The 22,703-nt window shown below is 42.2% G+C and overlaps 1 protein-coding gene across 1 annotated transcript in view; it reads right to left on the bottom strand.

Moving 5' to 3' along the window:
- Nucleotides 1-22,703, bottom strand: part of man1a1 (mannosidase, alpha, class 1A, member 1) — a 97,194-nt gene that overhangs the window by 68,339 nt on the left and 6,152 nt on the right. The gene's annotated exons all lie outside the window — the stretch shown is intronic.

Below are 22,703 nucleotides of genomic sequence, written 5' to 3' on the forward strand. Positions count from 1 at the left end.
AATCTGAGTGACAGAGTTTTGTATTAGTCTCCACAATAATAGTTTACAGAAATGTTTATTTAATGCCGTTATACTGCGCGCCCGGGGGTGGATGATTTATTCGATCCCTTCCGACCCCATGAAAAATGAAAAGGAAAAATTCCACCGCCCCCATTATCAGCTGTTGAAACCAGGCGATACAAAAGCAGGAGTCATTTGTGGCTTCATCTCACTTTTTTTAATTTGCTGCTGCCGGGAGGTTTTTATGACGGCGCGAGACACTCCTTTCCAATCTTACGCCCCGGCTGTCATTTCACACTTTCCGATGTGGATCCGCCTCCTCCGGCTCAGGGTCTGTCTGCTGCCGCTAATCCAGGTTTGTCTAAGACTTTTTTAAAAATTTTTCATAAAGATGTGCCTCTGGATTATTCACGGTTAATTCCTTTATCCCCGCCCCTCCACCCATCATCAGGTGCAGAAGCAGTATGTGCACAAACATGCACACACATATACATATGCACTTATAAGCTTCCAGTTCTTGTCATATAACACATTCTGGCACTGAATTTGAACATATTAGCATTAGCGCCAGGTCACAAGACCAGATTTTTACATGTAGCGACAGTGAAACACATTTAGACGCACTGAGCAACGTTGTAGTAAACCACCGGTTGAGCTCGCATCTCTCCCGAGGGATCGCATTACAACACAATGCACCCCGTCACTACTCATATCCTGTTACAGGCAAATGTGAGCGAGCGCCAGAGTTTGCATGTGTCTATGTTCAACTTCAAGCATCAGCGCCGCTGTTGCGTTAGATTGTTAAACACCAGCAGAGACTCTTTACTCGGAAAAACATTTTTTGAGCTGAGTTGCATACAGTATATCTATCTCTTCTCATGTTTTTTGCATTTGTTTTTCAACCCCAGCCTGTCAAAGCAGACAGCCACCGTCCGTCTGGGTGCGCTCGAGTTTTTTTTCCTCCCACTGGGGATTTTTCTTTTTTCCGGCTACTGTTGCTTCATGCTAGCTTTCCCCTTTTTTGACAGCGCTAGGCGATTCGAGACACCCTTGGCTGAAATTTAGCACTTTATTAATAAAAGCTGATCGTTCGATTCAAGTCTGAAAAGTCACCAAAGTGACGCAAGTCACCTGAGAACCTAAAGTCAATGTGTCCAGATCCAGACAGTCAAGCAAGGAATCTGGTCGTCACTACTCCTACACTTGGGGTGGGCGACATAGAAACGTGATAGAAACGCGATAAACAGAAATTAATTTCCAAGTTTCCACGCTAGTTGACGTGTGTTGCTTCCGCTGGCTTCCGCTGGCTGCAGCTGGCTGTCCAGAAGCCTTTCAGCATCTCCAGACGGTTTCTATTTTTGTCGCATGTCAAGTCACAGCACTCAGCGAGCGAGCAGAAAGTGTTGAACAAGAGGGAGAGAAGGAAAAAAAAGGAAAGCATCTGATTGCATTTCAAGATGAAAGCACTTTGAGACTGATTTACTAAGATCTGAAATGAGGGGCGTTAAACTTCATGCGCATAGTTCTAAATTCCCTGTGTTACTGGCTTGTGTGTAGCGGGTGACCTACTAAGATTTCACGTGTAATTGCCAACATACGCAAAAGTGGTCAAGGTCGCCCGATTCAGATGAGGACTTTGCTGCCGCTCCCACATATTCATTAAAGGTCCAGTGTGTAATACTTGGCTTGATTTATGATTTTTATTTTTATTTTTTTACATTAATTAATACATTAATCAAAGTTTATAATTGCAGTAAAATAAAGGAAATTTGGTTTTACTACCCTTAGAACAGTTCTAATTTATATATAAGAAAGGTCTTACTTCTTGTTCGCTGCCATCTTCCACTGCCATATTTCTAAGGAAGTCTGTTGTGGACATACCAGCCCACCTGACAGCGTGTTTCATAATTTGGGTGACTTCTCGCACCGTCAAATAAATTAACGAAGAAAAAAGGTGATATCCAGGTTACGTAGCTCACAGGCAAGCTCAGGAGGGGGAGAGAGAGCGAAAGACGCTGCAATCTAAAATATAACGACTTGATGTTGCCGTTTCTAATTCAAAATCTCCAATTTATATTACACACTTAACCTTTAAGCCAAATGCGATAATTGTGTATTTGGCCAGTGTGACGGTCGCCAACTTAGCGGATCAGGTTCAACATTAATTAGCTCATGCAAACCTTTAGTAAATCAGGAACTTTGGATCATATTTCAGTGTCTTCCACCAGAATTTAATTGGCATACTCTATTCAAAAGAATTCATCCCTAAAATATTATCAAAATATTAAATGATCACTTAAGAATTTATCCAGAAATGGTTTCTTCATTCAATTATATTTTAAGTTGAGCAACAATGTATTTTAATGGTTCAACAAATGTGTACGCTAATAGAAGGCAAACTACTGCGGTTATGATTTTAGCCTTCTTCCGCACCAGCCACTCATTTTGCAGCCATGAATTATGTAAGCGCAAGACAGGCTGAAGCGCGTTTAAATAAAAGATGAAGTTTCTAACAGCCGCATGTTTGCCAGCTGCACCGCAGGATCCAGTGACAGCCTTGCACTCTGAATACACACTCTGACCACAGGTTTGACACACTGCTCCAAAAAATAAGTGAATTAATTAACGACATTATGCAACATTATTCTATTATTACTCAAATCTGTTCTGTTGTCAATGGGGTTAGTTTATTGACCATCGCCGTATGAACTGCTAAAAAAAAAATGCCATTAAAAAAACATGAACAAAATTATTCAACGCACAACCGAAATGCCGATTGGTCACAAAACATCCCAGATGAAAAATAAATTAAGAAGAAAAACGGCTTTACTCAAATTACGCATTGAAATGTATTGAGCATGTATAGTAATGTTAGTATTTTAAATCTTATGAGAAAATCAAGAATATAAAAAAAATATATGAAAACAGACCCAACACAGAATAGGAGCTAAATGTTTGCACCATATATGTGATTTTGCATTGCCTATACCAAACTGGGGTTGGCAAACAAACACTTGCAAATTCTATATTCAGAACTTTTTTGTCAAGTGCATGAAAAATGTGTAAAATTTGAAAAATGCTTCTTCTTTTTTTTTTTTTTCTAATCCAGGCGCACAGAAAACCAACAATAACTCCAAGAGTTCCAGCGTTTGCAGCAAAACATTCAAAATGTGTTTGCGGAAGTAGCAAATGCCAATGCAGATTGGCTTCAAATTGGCATTTACTGAAACACAAATGCTGTTCAAGACTCCAATAACACATCTTAACAGTCGAAAACAAACATCCACTTGGATGCGACGCTAAACTTGGCAAAACCTTGGCCTCTGAATTTACAACGTGAGCCCTGTTGACGACACTTCCATCCACACTTTTGCATCCAAGATGTTCTTCAGCGAGTTACATCACGCAACCTCAAGGGTACCGCATGTGTGAATAGGCCCGCACTTCAAGCTTTTCTTAGAACTGGTTATAAGATTGCCGTACCTGAGGGAATACACTACACAAGGGCAGAAAAGTGGGGAAAACAGAAGTATAATGAGCAGTAGTGCTCCATTTGCATCTTTAACCACAGTACAAAACCATAAATATCCAAACTTACATACACTCGCACATGCATTGTGCATTCCAATTTAAGCTTCTTCACGTTTGAGCACTGGGTTGCCCACAAACAAGAAGTCATGTCATTAAAAATGCTGCCATGCCCCTCCCCCCCTCCCTCCCCCCACCATGCCCTTATTGTTTTCACACAGTCACAATGAAATGGGGAACAAAAGGAATCTCGTTTGCATAAAATCTCCCCCACACATCAAAAGGACAGCTAGCAAGAGCTTTTCTCCATTTAAGCCCACTAATTAAAGCTAGTGAGCCTGCTAATTACTGTTGCTGTATGCATGTCACATTAACAGATTCCGCCATGCTCTCTGCAGCAATTTGAGGGCGTGGGGGCGGCAGAGCCTGTTTGAGGTTGCCAAGTTCAATACGAAGTTCTGAGAAAAAGATGAGAAAAGTGTGGACGCTTGTAAAGAAAACTTGGAAATGTTCATTTTTGACAATTTTCAATTAAACAATCCAATTGGTTCCATAGCTACAAATGAAGTCACCAAAAAGTGGAACATTCTTTTAATCAACATAAACTCCCTCCGGAACCAAGTGAGGGCTGACTAGGGAGATCAAATGGCTTCTTCTTTTCTTTTTTTTTAATCCTGCAAACGTGGCAACGGGGTTCGGCTGGGTCCCGATAAACCGGCAATGTCCCCAACAAAAGATTTATGCGGCTGTGATCCTCACAAGTCTGGCCATGTTTCAGGCTAGAGCGATATTCCAGCGCCGGTTGGGGCTGTTATATCTGTAGTACGTACAATCTGCTCTGGAAGATATACAAGTGTCAGAGTAGCAAACCATCACAAATCTAGGTGCAGAGTTTGTGGCCTTCCGTTCCTTTGCTTCACCCCGTTACGTATTAACCCACTGAAACTGGGACATTGGCAAAGGTCAATTTTCAACTCTTCTTGGGTCACGTAACGTTATGGTTGACCGCAACACAATGTGACCAGAACTTTTAATGAGTTATGAGAACTTTTGGGGATAGTTTTTTTCAATCTTTTTGAAAGACATTATTAACATTGTATGTTCATTTACGCCGAACCGTTAACCATGCTGTAGTTACTGTTGAACTCTGATTTCTGCATGTGCAGCTAACTTCTACTCCACAATAAGCAAACTTTCAAACTCATAACGGGTAAAAAAAAACAAAAAAAAAACAAAAAGAACTTTCTTATGTGTGGGCTGTTGATTATCCAATCAAAGTGGAAAATTTAGGTTAAACCGCTAACAAACGATGCAGTAACTTATTGGATTGCTCCTCTGGATCCTTATGTGTTGACTCTAACTGGATTAACTGCTCAGGCTACTAGGCTTAGAAGGCTGACCACTGCTAAGATCTGTTAGCGCAAGCTATTTCAGGCACATTACAGCTCAACAACAAATCCTTTTGGCTGCTGCCTACAGGGGTCGCCGCAGGGATTTTGCATGTGCTGCTTGGCGTGAATTTTTACGTCAAGTGTGCTTCCTGACATAATCCTGGTATCTATCCACGTTTTGGGACTGAACTCAAACTCCTCGTGTATGGACTGACACTCTACCACAATGCCACTGTTAAACCTCACAGTATAGCTAAATGCTCCGTGAAAGGTATTGTGGTTTTCTCAGCGGTACTTGACACCTGTACATCTGTTCTCAACTCTACCGTCTCATCCCCCTATAATGACTGTGCTTTTCTGCAGGTCCGTGGTCCCTACCTCTCCTCTCAGCCGATCGATCCGCCTCGGGCAGTTTACCAACACTGGAGATGTGCAAATACGTACTGAAATGCACAATCGTATCCACAGTCAGAGGCTTGTCCACGACAGTTTGCCGTTACCGGGACTGCTAATGGAGCAGGACTGGTGCTGCTGGGGTCTGCGATGCACCAAGAAGGGGGAAATTTAAAGTTCCATTCTTGTATGTACATAGAGCAGTGTAAAAGTCAAGATGGAAAATATGGATAGCAATACAATAAAGTGCTGGAAGAGAACACAAGGATTTCCAGAAGTCCATTGGCCATCGTCAATCAAATGAGATGATGAGATTTAGCAAAAAAAAAAAAATAATAATTTGGAAGGAATTCTGGGGGATTTTTCTGTTTTTGTGAAATATTGTGGCTTTGAATACATGTGCAAATATGTTATGGAAACAGTAAAGAAAATTTCCATGATTTGAATAAAAACATTGGAAGGAAAAACTCTCCCCACTGCCATATTTATAGACTGTGTGTGTACTATGTGTGTACTATGTGTCTCATGGAGAGAGAAGATGAGCAGTGATGTAGCCAAGTCTACTGTGCCTTGTTTAAGAGGGGAAAAAATACAATGATTTAGTGTGTGGAAGTACTTTACACAGCCGTTTCCACAAACACATTTGTGCACAGAGGGTTGAGATGGTAGATCATTAACTGGCGTGCAAAGATCTAGGGGTTAATGGGCCTGTTTGCTCTGAGGTGTAATAAGCAATCTGTAAGTGAGGAAACTGGAAAACTGGAGATCTGCGAGACTGGAAGAGAGTTCGTCACAGGGGACGCACCGGTGTCTCAGCTTGTATAGGTGTAGTGTGGGTTGCGCTTGTACGGTCATTTGTAGGCTGAATGCAAGAAACAAGTTTTATCTGCTTATCAAAATATTTGTGGTCAAGTGCAGATTTTCAAACACATTGATCTACACCATCTAAATGAAAGGATAATGAATCTCAAAGAAACACTAATAATTCTATAATAAACCATTTTTTTGAGAACTGTACATTTAATCCAGCCATTCCAAAAACAGCCCCCTACTTAAGCTGATCATGTCTTTTTCCATTTATCAAAAGTTAGGTAACCATGACGCAGGTGTTTGGAAAAGCTGGACTTAAACCCTTCTGCAAATACTTGCAGGTCGTCTGTTTGCAAAAATGATAACGGATGAGAAGTTAAAGTGACATTGTTAATCGTTTCAGAACTTTTATATAGTTGAAGCTGCTGCTTTCTCTTATAGCAACTAGGTTCAGCTGAGCTTTACGCCACAAGTTGTTTCAACTTAGTTTGACGGATGCAGACATTAAAATTTCAAATTTAGTATGAATCGTCAGACAAAGTATTCAGGAATGTACAAGTGTTGTCTATGGTTTAATAACCACTGACATTGTAATTACATCTGCAATGTCAGATTAAAATGTTTAAACATGGAAAAATGTTGGTTGGAATTTACCATTTTAAGTGTTAGTGAGAACATGAAGCCTGTAAAAAAAATAAAAAACAAATCACAAAATTACACAATCTTCATAATCTGATCATTTGCTTGGAAGTGGCAGGCAGGAGGCCAAGATGAAAACTAAAGGCGGAATTTATGGAGGTAGAGTAAGAGGACGTGGAGGGGAACATGAACATGCAGACAATAGGTTTAGATGGAGGCAGATGATTGGCTGTGGTGACCCTGAAAAAAACAGCCCAAAGGAAATTGAGAAGAAAATCACATTAAAAGCACTATTGTTCGCAATATTGCGTTTTTATTCCCACTAAAAAATGGAGGAGGGACAATGCATTTTTAATTTGTCCCAAAGTTTCATAAGACTGACTCATAACTGCACATGAGCTGAGGACAACTTCCGAGTTTTCTTTTCACATGGCTGTTGATTCCATGCTCTGGGCTTGTTTACCAGAAAAATTCTGTGTTTATGCTGCCCTGAATTTAATCCCGCCCTCCACAGCCGCCCCCGCGCTCTATGTGTGGCTGTAAACACGGCGCACCTCTGTAAAATATAGATAGAACAGTGTCTCCCCGACCCTATCGCAAACCCCAGACATCCCCCGCTGCTCGTTGATTTAAGCCATTGCATAGTCGAAGATAAGCACACAGGCCTTTCAAGGGAGTAAATAACAGTGCATTAAACATTCACTCTGATGAATGCAGCGAAAACAAGTGCAAAAAAATAAAAAATAAAACTAAGCTCTTGCATCATGTAAATCGTACTGCCTTGATATCACAGAGTAAGGCAGGAGATCTTTTTTTTTATGATTATTATTATTATTATTATTATTGTTTGAGATTGTTGATCTGGTGACATGGCACTGTGACCGTCAGACTCCAGTCCTGAGTTTGATCCCCAGTCGGGTCACGGAGCCTCAAGGAAGCACACCTCGAGTGTCCTCCTAGTGCCAGTCGCAAAGCCCCGCGAGATACAGGTGCCTTGTCAGGAAGGGCATTCAATGTAATAAAAAGAAAGAAAAAAAAAAGCAAACATGAGAATCAATTCGCTGTGGCAATCCCTGAAGGGAGCAGCAGCCATACGGCTCTTTGCGCCGTCCAACAATGGAGCCAGATACGCTAGCCCGGGACACCTCTCTTTAAAGGGGTTCCAGGTCATCCAGTCAAGGAGATTAAACACGTCATCTGGCCTGGGAATGCTCCACTTTCTTCCAGGAGGGAGGAGTCAAGTGTTTCTGCTCCTTTATAGATTGACTAGAATGACGGCGTCTTCTGTGAAGTTATGTTTAGCATTTTCTTATTTTCAGACTGGGATGTTAGAGGCAGATGTTTATATATCTTATGTTCCTTTAGTGCAGACCGTTTCCACTGTGAACTCCAGGGCTATGGTCGGTTTACAAGCAGGAGCCCACAGTTTGGCAGGGCTCCTAAACTGGTCTGCCTTGAAAGACCCCTCAACCCAACAGGTCAGATAACACTTTAGAAAGGCAGGCTTCCTTAAAGGTCCTGTGTGTAATATTTGGCCGGATTTATGATTTTTGTATTGGTAAAAGCTTAATACACTGTCTATAAATACATTCATAAAAGTGTATAATCACAGTACAATAAAGCTATAAAAACAGCTGGTAGCTCTTGCGCTGCCATATTTTTAAGGAAGCCTGGTGTGGACAATCCAGCCCGCCTGACAACGCGTTTCGCATTTAGGGTGAACGCTAGCGTCTTCACATAAACCAAAGAAGAACAAGGTGGATGATCCATCCAGGTTTTGGTGCGCAGGTCAATGTAGTTCACTGGCAAGCTCAGGAGAGGCAGGGTACAAAGTCCCTGAGGGGACATAAGTGAAAGAGCGCTGCAATCTAAAATGTAACCACTCGATGTCACTGTTTCTTCTTCAATATCTCCAAATAGTACGAACTTAACTTTTAAACAGCGGGCTTCCTTATAAAATGGCGGCCCAAGATGGCAGCTAACTAGAAGCTTGCTAAATGTATATTCTCGTTTTATATATATGAGAAATGTTCTAAGGGTAGGAAAACCAAATTACTTTTATCATACTGCAATTATACACTTTTATTCATGTATTCATCGGCATTATGTGTTGGTTATACCAATATAAAAAACATAAATCAAGCCAAATTTTACACATTGTCGAAATGGTAAAAATAAATTCAGTGTGAACATCTTGTAACTTTAAAATCTGGTAAACAAAAAAAGAAAAAAGAAAACATATAAATATCTTCGCACAACCATTCACACCTGACTGAGTCATAGCAGGTCCCACTATTTTTGTTTAGGACATACGGCAATGTAATACCAAAGGTTGAGGGCCAAGTGATTGTTTTGATTGCCTCAAGAGCAAACATTCCTCCACAGGTGCCGTCAGACGGACCTTTCATCGAAGCCCCGTGAAGCCGAGGTGCCGCTGATAAGGACGGCGAATACTGTGATGAAATGCCGCCAGAACTAAGACAAAGAACTCAAGTGGACTGCAGCCCTTATCGATGCTACGCACGTGCCTCAGAGGAATCACCCTGGCGCCTATGACAGCGCCGTCTTTCCTGGCACTGCACAACAGCAGGTGCTGCCGTGTGTATATTCTTCTAACTGTGTGAGAAAATATGGCGCGGAAATGAGGCCGGACCCAAATAATTAGAATAGCAAATGTGCAAGCGTCATAGCCGGTAATCCAGGAGCAGCAGCCTCCTTCGCGGGAAGCCATTTAACGACGGGGATATAAAAGCAGACACTTCTCTCTAGTGCAGGACAGCACCTGAAACTCTGCAAAAGCGATTGTCTGACATAAGGAGGCAGGCAAAACACAGCTTGTCACGTAATTAGGATTGGGAGAAAGCTCGAACAGGTGTATTTGTAAGTGATGGAGTAACAAAAGAAAAAGAGGGGGCCCATGAAAAAGCTGGCAGTTGTTCCTGAGGGGGGAAGACGAATCGCTTACAGAAAACAGGAAATGATAGTCATTCATTATTCGGGATTGTTGTCAAGTGTCAGGTTTGAAAATCACTATGATGTGGTTGAGTTTTAAAAATTGAGTTTACTTAGTCTTTTAAATAGCATGTCTTAAGAGCATCAATAGCAAAAGTATCCACTCTGAATTTGATTGGAATCAGGATTTTTTATTTTTTTTTACCCTCCACATTTCTTTCACAAAAATTCCAACTTATTTTTGGGTGTCTTTATTTATTTATTTATTTATTCATTTATTTATTTATTTATTGGCATGATTTAACACCCCAAAATCCAACTCTTGATGCTGGATGCCAAGCAGAGTGACAGACAGAACCATTTTCATAGTCTCTAGTCTGACACGGCTGGGGTTCGAACCGACAACCTTCCAATTTCGGGGCGGCGGACACTCAAACACTCGGCCTCTTTACACTTATTTCTGTAAGCGCTTCTTCCTTCTCAGAATTCAGAAAACAAAACAAAATTCAAAGCACATTGATAGATGAATCCCAAATGTTACCATAAAAACCAAATTCGGATGCAGTCCTCAAAATTCAGAGGTTGTATCTCATGTTCAACTCTCAACTTGTAAAGCAATACAAAACCCAAAAATAGAGTCAACCAGTAAACATGAAGAATTACTCCCCCAGTCTCAAAGAGGATCGCGAACCCATGATCATTTATCTATTCTTGACCAGAATTTTAGATCTGATCCAATTATCAGATGAGGATATTCATGTTCTTTGAATCTAAAACTCAAAACAAATACTCCATATGCTCCCAGCTGAAGTCATTTATTTGTACGAAATGAAATTACACTGGAACTACAGAGAAGGCTTTCTTCAATTATTGAAGCGTCATATTGTCTTTGTTAATCCAAGCCCTTCTTTAAGTGACACAGCCAACTGAAGTATTTTGTTTTACAAGGCCTGCTTCCTGGCCCGTGTTTGTTTTTCTGAGGGAAACTTTGCCTCCAAACTATTTTTCACATCGTCTCGCATGTTGTCACACCTCGGAGGCAGGGGACAATATCCCTCCCCGGGCCTGCGGACCAGTTCTTCGCGGATCAGAGAGGGATTTCCTAAGCAGTTTAGTATTTCGGGTCCCATAAATGGGTCAGTATTGTCCTGCTGCAAAGAGGATGCCGCCTCCAATAGTCTGAGGCTGACGGAGAGGTGCAGTTAATACACTTGGCTATTGTGAGGGCCTGCCACGACTGCAAAAGTCCAAATGACCAGCAAAGGCTTTGCGCAATGTTCAAAACTAACCACGAAGGCGCCGCTGCGACAACTGCTCAGTTTGCTGTAAGTAGGTTTCGAATCGCATTGGTTTTTATTCCAAGGCCTTTGTACAGACTGAATGAAATGACAATAAAGTCAACATTTATTTTTTTATTGAATACAAACAGACAAGTTGCATCGAGGGGAACGTATCTAATATTTAGTGTTTTTCCATTTTGGCTGTTAATGCGCATTAAAAAGAATATCAGATTTGAAAATATATGTGCTCCAGCAGGGGTCCTGACAAATTGCTGGTTTCAAAACAACTTCCTCTAATTTTTTGTAATGAAGTTTGTAAGCTCGCCTGCGACAATTTTGGTCTTTTTCGAATTAGAGCTAATGCACAATGTGTTGGAAGGCAACGGTTCGCAAAATGAACACTGATGCAGCTCATTTAGCACACACACGACCACGACAAGTCACTTCTGGTAGCCAAATGGCACTGTCCTATGATGTTACTAGGCATTCTACAGCCTCATAAATTCACACAAATATGTATTAATTGGACAAATGACCTATTTGTCTGAACAGAAGAGAGCCGCCATGTTATCACTTCCAAATTCCAACACCAACAACTACACCGAAGGCTGCAAATTAACATAGCAAGCTGATATAAAAGAAGACAAAGACAATCTAGATGTTAATATCATTTTGGTCAAAGATTTGACTGGAATACTTTTCAATTCAATTTCAATTTCAATTCAATTCAATTCAATGGAATACTTTCCAATTTAAGTATTTTCTAAATCACATTGTGATAAAAAACAAAGCAATAATTCTGACTAATTCTGACTCTCATGGTCCAGATAACTCAACACACCTATGAAAGATATTAATATATTAATGTGCACATGTTCTTCCTATTCTCTTATATCACAATAGTATTTTGCACAATGCCCACAGCTGACAAGACTGACGACTATTTGCTCAGTGGGATCGTAATCAATACTGTGTGCTCGACGAACAAGACATTTCCCAGCCGACCTGATCTTTTTCGCATAGATTTTTAACGTTGCAAACAACATGGGGGTTACGGCAGGCTGAGTTGTGTGTGTGTGCGCGCGCGTGTGTGTGTGTGTGTGTGTGTGTGTGTGTGTGTGTGGGGGGGGGGGGGGGTGAAACATATGAAATAACCAATAGCCTGGTTGGAATATAGTCACCTAACCAACAAGCGATAGTAGCCAACTTGCAAAGCAATGTTGTGTACAATATTACATAGCCAGTCAAAAAAAGAAACACTCACCTGTATAGTTATTTTGTTTGCTTACTCCATTTTTGGGTGAGTTTGTGAAAAACCTTTATTTTCTCTGATGTCACAAAGGGCACTGATTCTTCTCTCTGGTTAGTGACAACCCTCCCAGCCAGGTGTGTCAATTTGGCCTTAAAACCGGAAACAGAGCCAATGGTTTTTTTGTTTTTGTAATCATGCCTGTATTTTAACATTAACAGTTAATCAACATTTAAAGTCCTGTCCAAATTTTTAATTAATGATTGATTGGTTTGTCCACTCCGCTGCATTTTGACTGTTTTTCCGCGCTAGTTCCCCGTTTAAAGCGACTTCATCCCATTTCTGATCTGCGGCTGCCGTGGGCCGAGCGTGGAAAAAAAAAAAAAGTCCAACCTGGCGCCTATCTGGAGTGCGCGAGCCAGCTCTGGGGGCGCTTCAGAGACGCCGCCGCTCCGCGTGCGGTGGAATCTGGCAGATTGACTAGAATGGATTATCTTTGCTCCGGTGCGCTTCGCGGCCGTTGCGCTGCCGATCCGAGTGCGGCGGAATTGCGGGATCGGAATAGAAAAAATATATAAAAAAAAACAACTTCTGCCCGCCCTGCAGATAAGATCTCAATTGTTTTCATCGCTATAGCTGCAGTGGTTGATCGGCCGACTGTAGGTTTCTGATCAGATTTGAATATGCAATGACGACTAAATGGCTTGCAGGACCGTCGGGGTCAAAACAGGATAATGATGCTAGGAACTGAGGTACGTTTAAACGCATTTCACCGCTATAAGGAGAGTTACACAGCGCTGCCTTACAGGCTCGCGCAGACCATTCACATATTTATTGATCTGACCTTTCTCTGAGATTAGGAAGCCGCCCAGTTGGGTTTGACCCAGCCACTTGACAAAAGGCAAACTAATGACGACTTTGTGAAAGGCAGATTGATTTTTCTCACCCTCTATATACCCTCTCTATTACTTGCATCCCCCTTGCTTAGACATGGAGGACTCCGGCACCAGAGCTTTCCCATCACTCAATTTGCTTAACGGGTTGGCATGCGATGCCAGCTGAGAAAAAAGAAGAAAGACTGCCGGGGGAGAAGAAGAAACAATGAGGCCCATGGTAAATAAAATGAGGAAGATCAACTGTGGGCTGGATTTTGGCAAGATTTTGGTCAATTAACAGGAATGAAATGAATCTAAGAAAATCTACTGTAAACTAATTAACCCCAAAAACACTATATAATATGAATTCTAAAACACTGTATGTTTTAGATGGTTTGTGCAGAATGCATGCGGTGGAAGGGGCCACCCCTACATCTAACTGTCTACAGTGCCAGTGAAGACAAGGACCCATTGAGTGGTTCAATAGAAAAAGTCTGTATGTGGATTAGAAATACCTCATAAAACAACCCTAAGACCGATGGTAAGGAAGAGAGAAAAACATTCATTTATTTCAATTGACCGTTGTTTTTGTTGCTTTCAGTTCCAACTTTCAATGTTCTCCATTTAGGTAAACGTAAGGCACGCTTGAACAACTGCTCTATGTAACCGAGCATTACCAAGACAAGTTAAATGAATAATTAAGTACGCTACATGGAACTGTATACATCGTAGCGTTATTATAATACATTATAATGTAATTACAAAGCGCACACTCAATCTTTGTCCAGCCACGAGTTGAAGTGGCTGCTGGGTGAAGGCTGAATTATTTAGCTTCGACGTTTGGCCCTGACTTCCTCGGGAACTAACTAAAGAAACTCGGTGCACGAGAGCAACAGCCAACATGCATCACAAAGGACAACTTGAATTTAGACCTCTGATGCAAAGGGCACAGCGGTGAAGAGAAAGTAAACGTATCAGACACTCCAAAGAATCAGGTAAAACTGGAACGACTGTTGCAGAACAATCCTCACAGCTAATTATGCTGTAAGTAATCCACGACTAATGCAATATACCTTCTCTTGGTCATGCATGTAGCTGAAGCCAATCACAGGATGTAATTGTCTTACAGTGCCAATTCAATTACTGCATCATTGCAGACTGCAGGCTTTAAAGCAACTGTAGGACGTGAAGGTGCTTGAAGTCATGAAGATGTTTGAGAAGCTTTCACGTTCACAGATTTACTAAAATGGGCTCAACAAGCCAAGTTGTTTATTGTGTTTTTATGAGAAAAATACGATGGTGGCTCGTCTTTAAAAGCATCACAGGCTTGTGGCAGAATTTGACAGCCGTTTAGGAAAAATGGTGGAATGATGCTGTGGTTGCTTGTCACTACTTGGCAGATGGGTGGACTGAATGTAACTGAATTAAATGCGAGAATCAATCACAAAGTCTCTGGTTTTATATGACGCCTACTCATATACAAGACTTACTTTGGCTGAATTAAACTGTTAAAATAAAATAAGTAAAGTAAAATTATAACGCCTATCTGGGTGAAACATTTCTGGAACATATGGGGGAAAAAAAACATAAATGCAAATCCTCTGCTTTGGTGGCAATGACGATAAAAGTTTCATGTGCAGTGTAGAAACGTTGAATGGGGTGACATTACAGAAATGATAAGGGAGTGTGAGGCGTTATCTGAAGTTGAATGGAGAAGAAAATGGTCTTAAGTGGTGAAGGATTTTCAAAGAAATGGCGGTGGGTAGATGAGCAGAAATATCCTTAAAAGCAGTAGAGAACAGAGCAAAATATTCATCAGAAAGAAGAAAAAATATATTTTTTCAATGTAATAATATTTATAGTTTGGATTTATATTGCACTTTTCTACTAGGTATGCTCACACTGAAGCTAACTTTCATGCACACTGGTGGAAAAAGAAAACTACTTGCAGTTGCCCTGGATCAGACTGTGGCAGACGGCCCCTCCAACCACCACCGAAGAGTCATTTTTCCAAGGATAAAACAACTGGGGCTTGGGATAGGCAGACCACCTCTACGACTCTCCCACTTAGTCTTGCTTTCGGGGGTATAGTCCCATCACTATTACTATTTCAGCAGCCTTCGCCCTATGACAGCTGGGATAGGCACCCAACAGACCCCCGCAACACTGAGTTAAGGAAGAAGCGGGTATTGAAAATGGACGTGTGGGTGGATGGATTTCAGCTTCTGCGCATTTTAATTCCAGTTTTGAATTTGCCAATCTCAAAAATTCCCCCTCCGCAAAACGTATGCAGTGTTAGAAATCAAAGAATTAGTACACAGGCCTTTTGCTCAACTTTGCAGTCAAAGACAATTGTGCCTTTAATTGCGAGTTAGTCAGTATATTGAGAAGAAGAGACCGTGAACGATTCAAATTGAAAAGATCCCACGCAAATTCTATCCAGAAAGTAATTTGTATGCTGTCTGCAAAACAAGAAGAATATGCTGACTTTTCTCGTTTGACTCAAAGTGATTACGGCAATGATCCCGCAATAAAGTTCTTATGACTCATACATCGAACCTAAAAGATTATGCAGTCTCGTACGAGCGACGTGCACCATCCAGCACATTGCCCACACAATATTGTGGAAGTCTGCCACGTGAGAAATGCCAGAACCCCCACACGCAGGATGAAAAACAGGGGGTGGGGGAAGGAAAGGAAGATTGAAAAATAAATGGGGTAAGTGATTGACAGCTTATAATTCAGGGTATCAGGAGAGAATTGGATTGGGGGGGGGCGAGAATCGTCTGCCCATAACGCCCAGATTCATTGGTATATATTAATAGATATCCAAAGGCTTTACCCTCCATCTCAGTCACTTTCTATGAGCCAGTTGCTCACAAAACACTCTATCCTCAAGTCACACGGCCTGGAGGGGTTTCAAGACCAGTAACCGGGCTCCAGCATTTGAAATCAGCCACAGGCACCAAGCTGATACCTGAGAGCGTGCATTTTTGCACCCTGTTGGAAATGGCGGGAAAAAAAATCTGTCCCGAGTCCGGCCTTTATACTGGACTGCAGACATCGCAGACCTCACCAAGGAAGAGAAGAGAAAGAAGAGCGAGAAGGGGAGCGTGTGCAAACACGACCCTCTCTTCATTCTCGCCCATTAACGGACGAAATCCATAGTCGTCGGGACTGTGGTTCATTTCCCAGGAAACTCTTCGCAAAAGCAGGACAATGCTTTGACTCGCGTTTGTCCGCTTCCTTCTTTCAGCATTCTATTGAGAATTCTTAATGTAAATGCAGTTAGAAGAGCACCGTTGTCAGTACTTGATTATTATTAATTTTTTTTTCCCAACAGAAATAATAAAGGATATCAGTTTGGCGTAAAGGGGGAGTCAACTGTACGCTTCGCTCTCGCAAGAAACACAATATGTTGTTGAATTTTTCATGTGGCGCTATTCAAGTTTGTGAGCACTCAACACGAGTGCACTCCTCTAATCGACACTAATGTCTCCATCTGCGAGCACCACTTCATCCACAAACACCGACGGCGTGGGCGGAGCATTGTTTTAAAAATGGAAAAGTGGTTGTGTTGCAACTTGCGTTTGCTGGCAAGGAAGGAACGTGTTTTACGTGTACATTTTTGTGCTCCTCCACATGTTCAAAAGTTACAATGTGCCTTTTACTAACATTGTTACTTTATTAATGACAATGTCTTAAAATAAAAGCTCCAACAGAAAGTTTGGTCTCTTAAAGGTCCAGTGGGTAGAATTTGGCCCGATTAATTATTTTCATAATATGAAAAGCTTAATATACTGCCCATAAATGCATTAATAAAAGTGCATACTCACAGTACAATAAAGAAGAAGAAGAAGAAGAAGCAGAAGAAGAAGAAGAAGAAGAAGAAGAAGAAGAAGAAGAAGAAGAAGAAGATTATTTTGTCCGCATGTCACCGTAGTTCCCTGGCATGCTCGGGAGAGGGATGCTGAGCGAAGGAGCGCTGCAAATTAAAATGTAACCCAAATATTACACACGTAACCTTCAAAAAGGTTCAGGGTACATATATTGTGAAATATGTTATGTTTCCCGCACTGCACACCTGATTTGGATGTGAATGCCCTCAAATCAATTGTGCACTTAAAGCACAGCTTGACTCGCCACATGCAGTCAATTGCGGCGGCGCGCGGAGCTAAAATCAGATGCTGAAAATTGTGTCAAAGGCAAATTTTTATGGGCCCGTCACCTGATTGAACAAGTGTTACAAACAATAACGTGCGAACTGGGAAATTCTAAAAAGAAAAACTTAGTTCTCCATTAGTCTTACATTGGCATTCAATCAATGAGGTTCAATCACACTGCTGAGGCAGAATTATGAAGCAAAAAGGTCATATTACTGAAGACTAAATTAAAAGCAGAATGGTGAATAGATTTACCTTAAAAAAAAAAAAAAAAAAAGATATAATATTAAAAACCTTGGCGGGAAAATAGTGTGTTCCTGCTCTGCACCTTTGCCCTTTACTAAACCTAAAAAAAAAAATCTTTACAGCAATTGCAAACGCAATCAATAACCTCTGAATGCAAATGAGTTAACAGTCTGTTACATCTGAGCGAGACAAGACAAATTGCCCCTCTTGGCCTCACTAATCCAACCACGGCGACAAACACACAAGGCATGGTCATTAATGGCAATGCTGGCTCATAGATTTAACATGCGTGTGTTCCCCCCCAAAGTCCCATGGGGTCTGGAGGTTGCTTTGCCCCGCATACATCACTGTCCATAGCAAAGGGAATGCTAATAATACTGCAGTCTGACTGTAGACTGCTAATGATCCACACAGCGACGCACTGGTCTAAAGTTGTGAGCCCAACCTGCTTAGTAAACTGCGGTAATTACCATTTAAATTGCCATTACGTTTTCAAATGCATCGCCTCTACATGTTTTGCCATATACATTTCCTTAATGCTATTCATTTAACGTATTCATCATAATGTAATCGTGTAACTGCATTCAGCCAAAGATCCTTTGCATGTCTTTTGCATTCTTAATTCTTTATCTAGCGGTCCTTCTGCGCTGAACCGAGTGTACGAAAAATGCCGCTGACTACAGAGTTCAAAACCTTCTCAACTTCTCAACATTGGCCAGCCGATGGCGAACAGGGGCATCAGTCCGCCGTGAAACTCCGTGAACTGTAACACTTGACTTACATCACATACGGGATTGTGTCATGCTAATGAGCCATAACTTGCAATCCTCCACAATCCGGCAGTGCTGCCCCAGATTCCCCGGATTAGCTTTGAGTGCAGCCTCAGGCTAAAAGCTTCAGGTCCACCTTTACAACTTGCTTTGTGGTCCGATATTTGAAGGCGCTTCCAAAAGCGATCAAAGAGTGGCAACGTTGGCGCACGAGAGTAACTGCCAACGCATTCTGTATCTGCGAAAACCCAGATTAGGCAGGTAGAGATGGAAGTTGGAGGAACAGAGAATGGTAGTCTGCATTTTTCAGCCGGAAGCAACCTCTATTAAAGAAAAGATGAAGAAAGCAGGGAGAACAGAAGAGAATGAACCTCAAACAAAGAAAGAATGTTTGCAGTTTTTCTGGTTGGATTAAAACGTCCAGGGCAAACTCGACAATACACCAATTCTGACTCTGCTTCCAAATGGTGCAATTAGATTAGGTTGAAATAAGGAAGCGCGATAAGCAGATATGCATCCCACTCAATGTTTGAAGCGCTACCTGCTTCCAACCTGATTAGAAAAACACACTTGAAAGCCTGGAGGGGGGTGGTGGTGGTGGTGGGGGGGGGGGGCGCAGAGTAGGAGAGAAGAGATGTGGAAATGCGCGTTTTGATCTGCCAAACAGTGTTGAGCGACGTTTATTTACTCACGCGTTCAACACACGGAGGGGAAATAACACATTGATCTCGAAAATCAAAGCACTCACAAGCAACGGTCCAACTTTAGTTGTCCATTCCTTATTATTACCGTGACTTGCAGGTGGCTTGCAGTTTATGAACCGCGCCGTCCAGATGTAATAGAGGAAGGGATTAAGTTCTCTGAACCGCTGCTGTTTTACAAGCAACAGATGGAGCGGACATTCATTAACAGCAAAGTGTAGCACCAGCAAAATTCCACAGTGACTGTGGGAACGTCAATAAATGGATGACTCTCACAATGGGTGCAATGAAGACTTGTACATTTTGCTGAAAACAGACCATTTTCCGAACGTGTGTTGTATTGGAGAATAAACAACAAGCTGAGGAACGGAATCTGAGACGCTAGCAAGAAGCTCAGAACTGAAAATGGCGCGACTTGTAAACCCACTGAAGTCTGGCAGAAGACAGCCGTGAAATGCAGAAAAGGGAAGCACTCAGACCAGGAAAAAAACAAACAAACCCTGGTCTCTTTCCTAGAAGAGTCAGGCGGCGGAACGAATGGACGGCTTGTAGTGCGTTTTGTCGCTGTTTACACTGACTTGACGATTTAAGTGCGCGTCAGTGTGTTTGGAGGGTTGCGCGATGTCCTCCTTGAAAGCTTGCAAACGAGCAGCAAGTAGAGGAGAAAGCAGGCTGAGTGGCCTGAGGTTCAGCTGGAGGGAGTCCAAAATGGTGCGTTTGGTGGAGCCTGAATGGTTATTGGGGACTTGCAGCTCCAAAAGTTTCATCTGCGGCCTTTTGGGGTCAAGCAGCTTCACTTCATTGACTCCATGTTAAGATTTCAAATCATCAGACCGCTATGGTTTCAGTGATTGGCTGCAGAGACAAAAGCCAGCTGCCCCTGATTTTTTATTTTTTCATTTATTGTCTCAGTATTCATTTGGAGCCTTCGCGCTTGACGACATAACAAAAAAACACAAATTAAACTCCAGGAAAAATTGCACACTGCTTGCTGACGGTATCTGACTCTCTGGCTCTGACAGGAATGTCAACCTCCAGACCCACTTTCTAGGGCAGCGGAGCGGCTGTATTCCATCATGTGACAGCGGTGGTCTTAACCCTTCACGGGTCAAAGGATCATATATGGTTATTTCTATAGGTGTATTATTACCCATAATATTATTAGAACAAACATCAACAACATGGACTGTCTTCTGGCTGCTGGTCACATGAGGAGCTTCGAGTCACTCTTTCTTGGTTTCCAAGCGATGATTAAGGTGAAGCTGCATCGTTGTATTATGGTAAGTTAAGTTCCTCATGACTCAATGTAAAAACAGAAATAAATGTTGTTGGAATTTTATGATTACCGTCATCATTCTTTGAATATACATTTGGGGGGGGGGGGGATTGGGTGAAGAATGCATATGGTGACTCCTCTGACTCCCATTAACAATAAAACTGAATGATTCAATAATAAAAGTAATAAAGAAGAATCAAAGTCACTTCAGAAAAATCATATTCTCATGTGACCTTTAAACAGGCCGGTCTTACATTTGAAAGAATTCCAGTGAGTGCTATGTAATATTCAATATAGATGCTTTCTGAATGTTTCCTTCAAAGTAATTTAATATTCAAATCTTTAAGACAACAAAGGGAAAACGACTGACAAAGCTATTTCACAACCCTTCGCTTAAGATGCTGCACGTTTGAACAGTAAAAAAATCCTACTTGCTGGTGTTTGCGTTTCATTTCACACGTTTCGCAGAAAACGTTTCCAAACAAGCGCTCCATGTTTAAGGATGAGCGGGAATGCAGAGCGGAGACGGCAACAGCAGCAAAGCGCTGGACTCTGAGACTGATATGGATTCAAGGAAATGATGCTTAATGTGTCGTCCTCTCCCGGCCCGTGCCTGCGGTGCCTGCGGTGCCTGCAGTGCGTGGGATGCTGGGGCTCGCGCCCGACGATGGCTCGCACGTCACAAAGGCAACAAGACCTAGCAGGACGCAGTCACAGAATGTATGTGCAATGACCCCATCCGTCACTCTGGACCCTATATTGCCATCTCGAGAGAGCCAGAGGGCAAGCGCCCAAGAGCCGGAATGAGCACATTTGTCCTTATTCTCTTCTGCATAGCCGACTGTCAACCCCCGGAACCCAAAACACTCCACCGACGGACCGACCTTGACTTTCTGGGAACCGCTAAATACACATTTATGAATGGATAACAAAGACATATGCAGGCAGCCTATATGCACTAGTGCTGTATATTCATGGAGTTTATCATACTCGCGCATATGCATCAGCTGTGTGAGAGATGATAAACAGCCTATAGTCAACATCCTGGACTTGGCCAAAGGGCACGGGATGATTTGTAGTTCAAGTAAAGATGGTGGATGCCATGATAAATTGCAGTAACCTACTTTTCAAAACGTTGACATTTACAGCTTAAATCAAGCTTCGTTCATTCAAACTTTAACTTGAAAAAAATGATTTGTACAAACTATCAAAGTATAAACGTGAAAGTTAAAGTTCGAACCTAATGCCAGTTTAATCAATTTTCAGTTGCCTAATTATTTTCCAAAAAAAAAAAAAAAAACATGAGGGGTTTCACTTAAAGGTCAAATTTGGCTACGCCAGTGTAACGGCAAATGTTTGCCTTGTGACTTTTTAAGAAGGGCTTCCAATTAATTCCCTGAGTTAAGAGACGGGACGTTGTGTGCTGAGGGAGGCCTCAATATCTGCATGAGCATGCACACTTTTCAGTTTGGGAGTCCACTGAAGATAAAACACACACACGCTCAGACACTTATACTGCCGATACAGCAGTGCTGTAGTTCAGACAGCCTGAAAACTTGTAACGACTGATGCAGCGCCCACAGTAATCATACATTCCGGTGGGCGTACAACCGCAATGATAATGCAGTGCCCGTCATGGGAGCATAAACACGATACAAGACGAAGCTGCGCCCTAAGTTTGGATGAGCTCTACGCTGGAAAATATGAATTTACGACAAAGCTCACGCAGAGTCGCGCTGGCGGAGGGCAATTTTCAGGCGCTCTTGGCCTGGTGGCTTTTCGGAATACGTCGTAAATTTCCGATGGCGAGTTGGTGAAGCGGCGAGGCCTTTTTTGCGACTCGGGACTGGAAAGACGCGCTCTCGTATTGCCACACAGAGGAAACACGCCAGCGCGCTAAAAAGTGCTGACAGTGGGCAAAAACAAGTGGACTGTGTCTTGTAAAAGGACGGTGTAGAGGAAACAGAGGGAGAGAAAGTGTGCGTGTCGGGGGGGTTTGTGAGAGAGGGAAAAAACGGCATCCGTAGTGCGCATAAATAACAGGCATGTGGAGAAATGGAGGGATACGAAAGAACTGAAGCTTCCATTTCCTCTGCGTGACAGAGGAGGGAAGAGCAGACACAGAATGCGGAGGGGACTGTCCTTCAAGACAGTCAGTTGAGGGGAGCGAATGCAGTGGAGACTGTCCTTATGGCGAGAGAAACGCTCATCTGCATACTTAAATAACAAGTCAGTGCTAGTACACACACACACACACACACACACACACACACACACACACACACACACACACACACACACACACACACACACACACACACACACACACACACACACACACACACACACACACACACACACACACACACACACACGGCGGCGAATGATGAGTCAGACTGGAAAGCAGCGATTGCAGCAAGAAGCAAAGTC

The sequence above is a fragment of the Nelusetta ayraudi genome, unplaced genomic scaffold (assembly GCF_046127955.1).
Source record: "Nelusetta ayraudi isolate G7.1 ecotype Tasmania unplaced genomic scaffold, CSIRO-AGI_Nayr_v1 ptg000052l, whole genome shotgun sequence".
Lineage (NCBI taxonomy): Eukaryota > Metazoa > Chordata > Actinopteri > Tetraodontiformes > Monacanthidae > Nelusetta > Nelusetta ayraudi.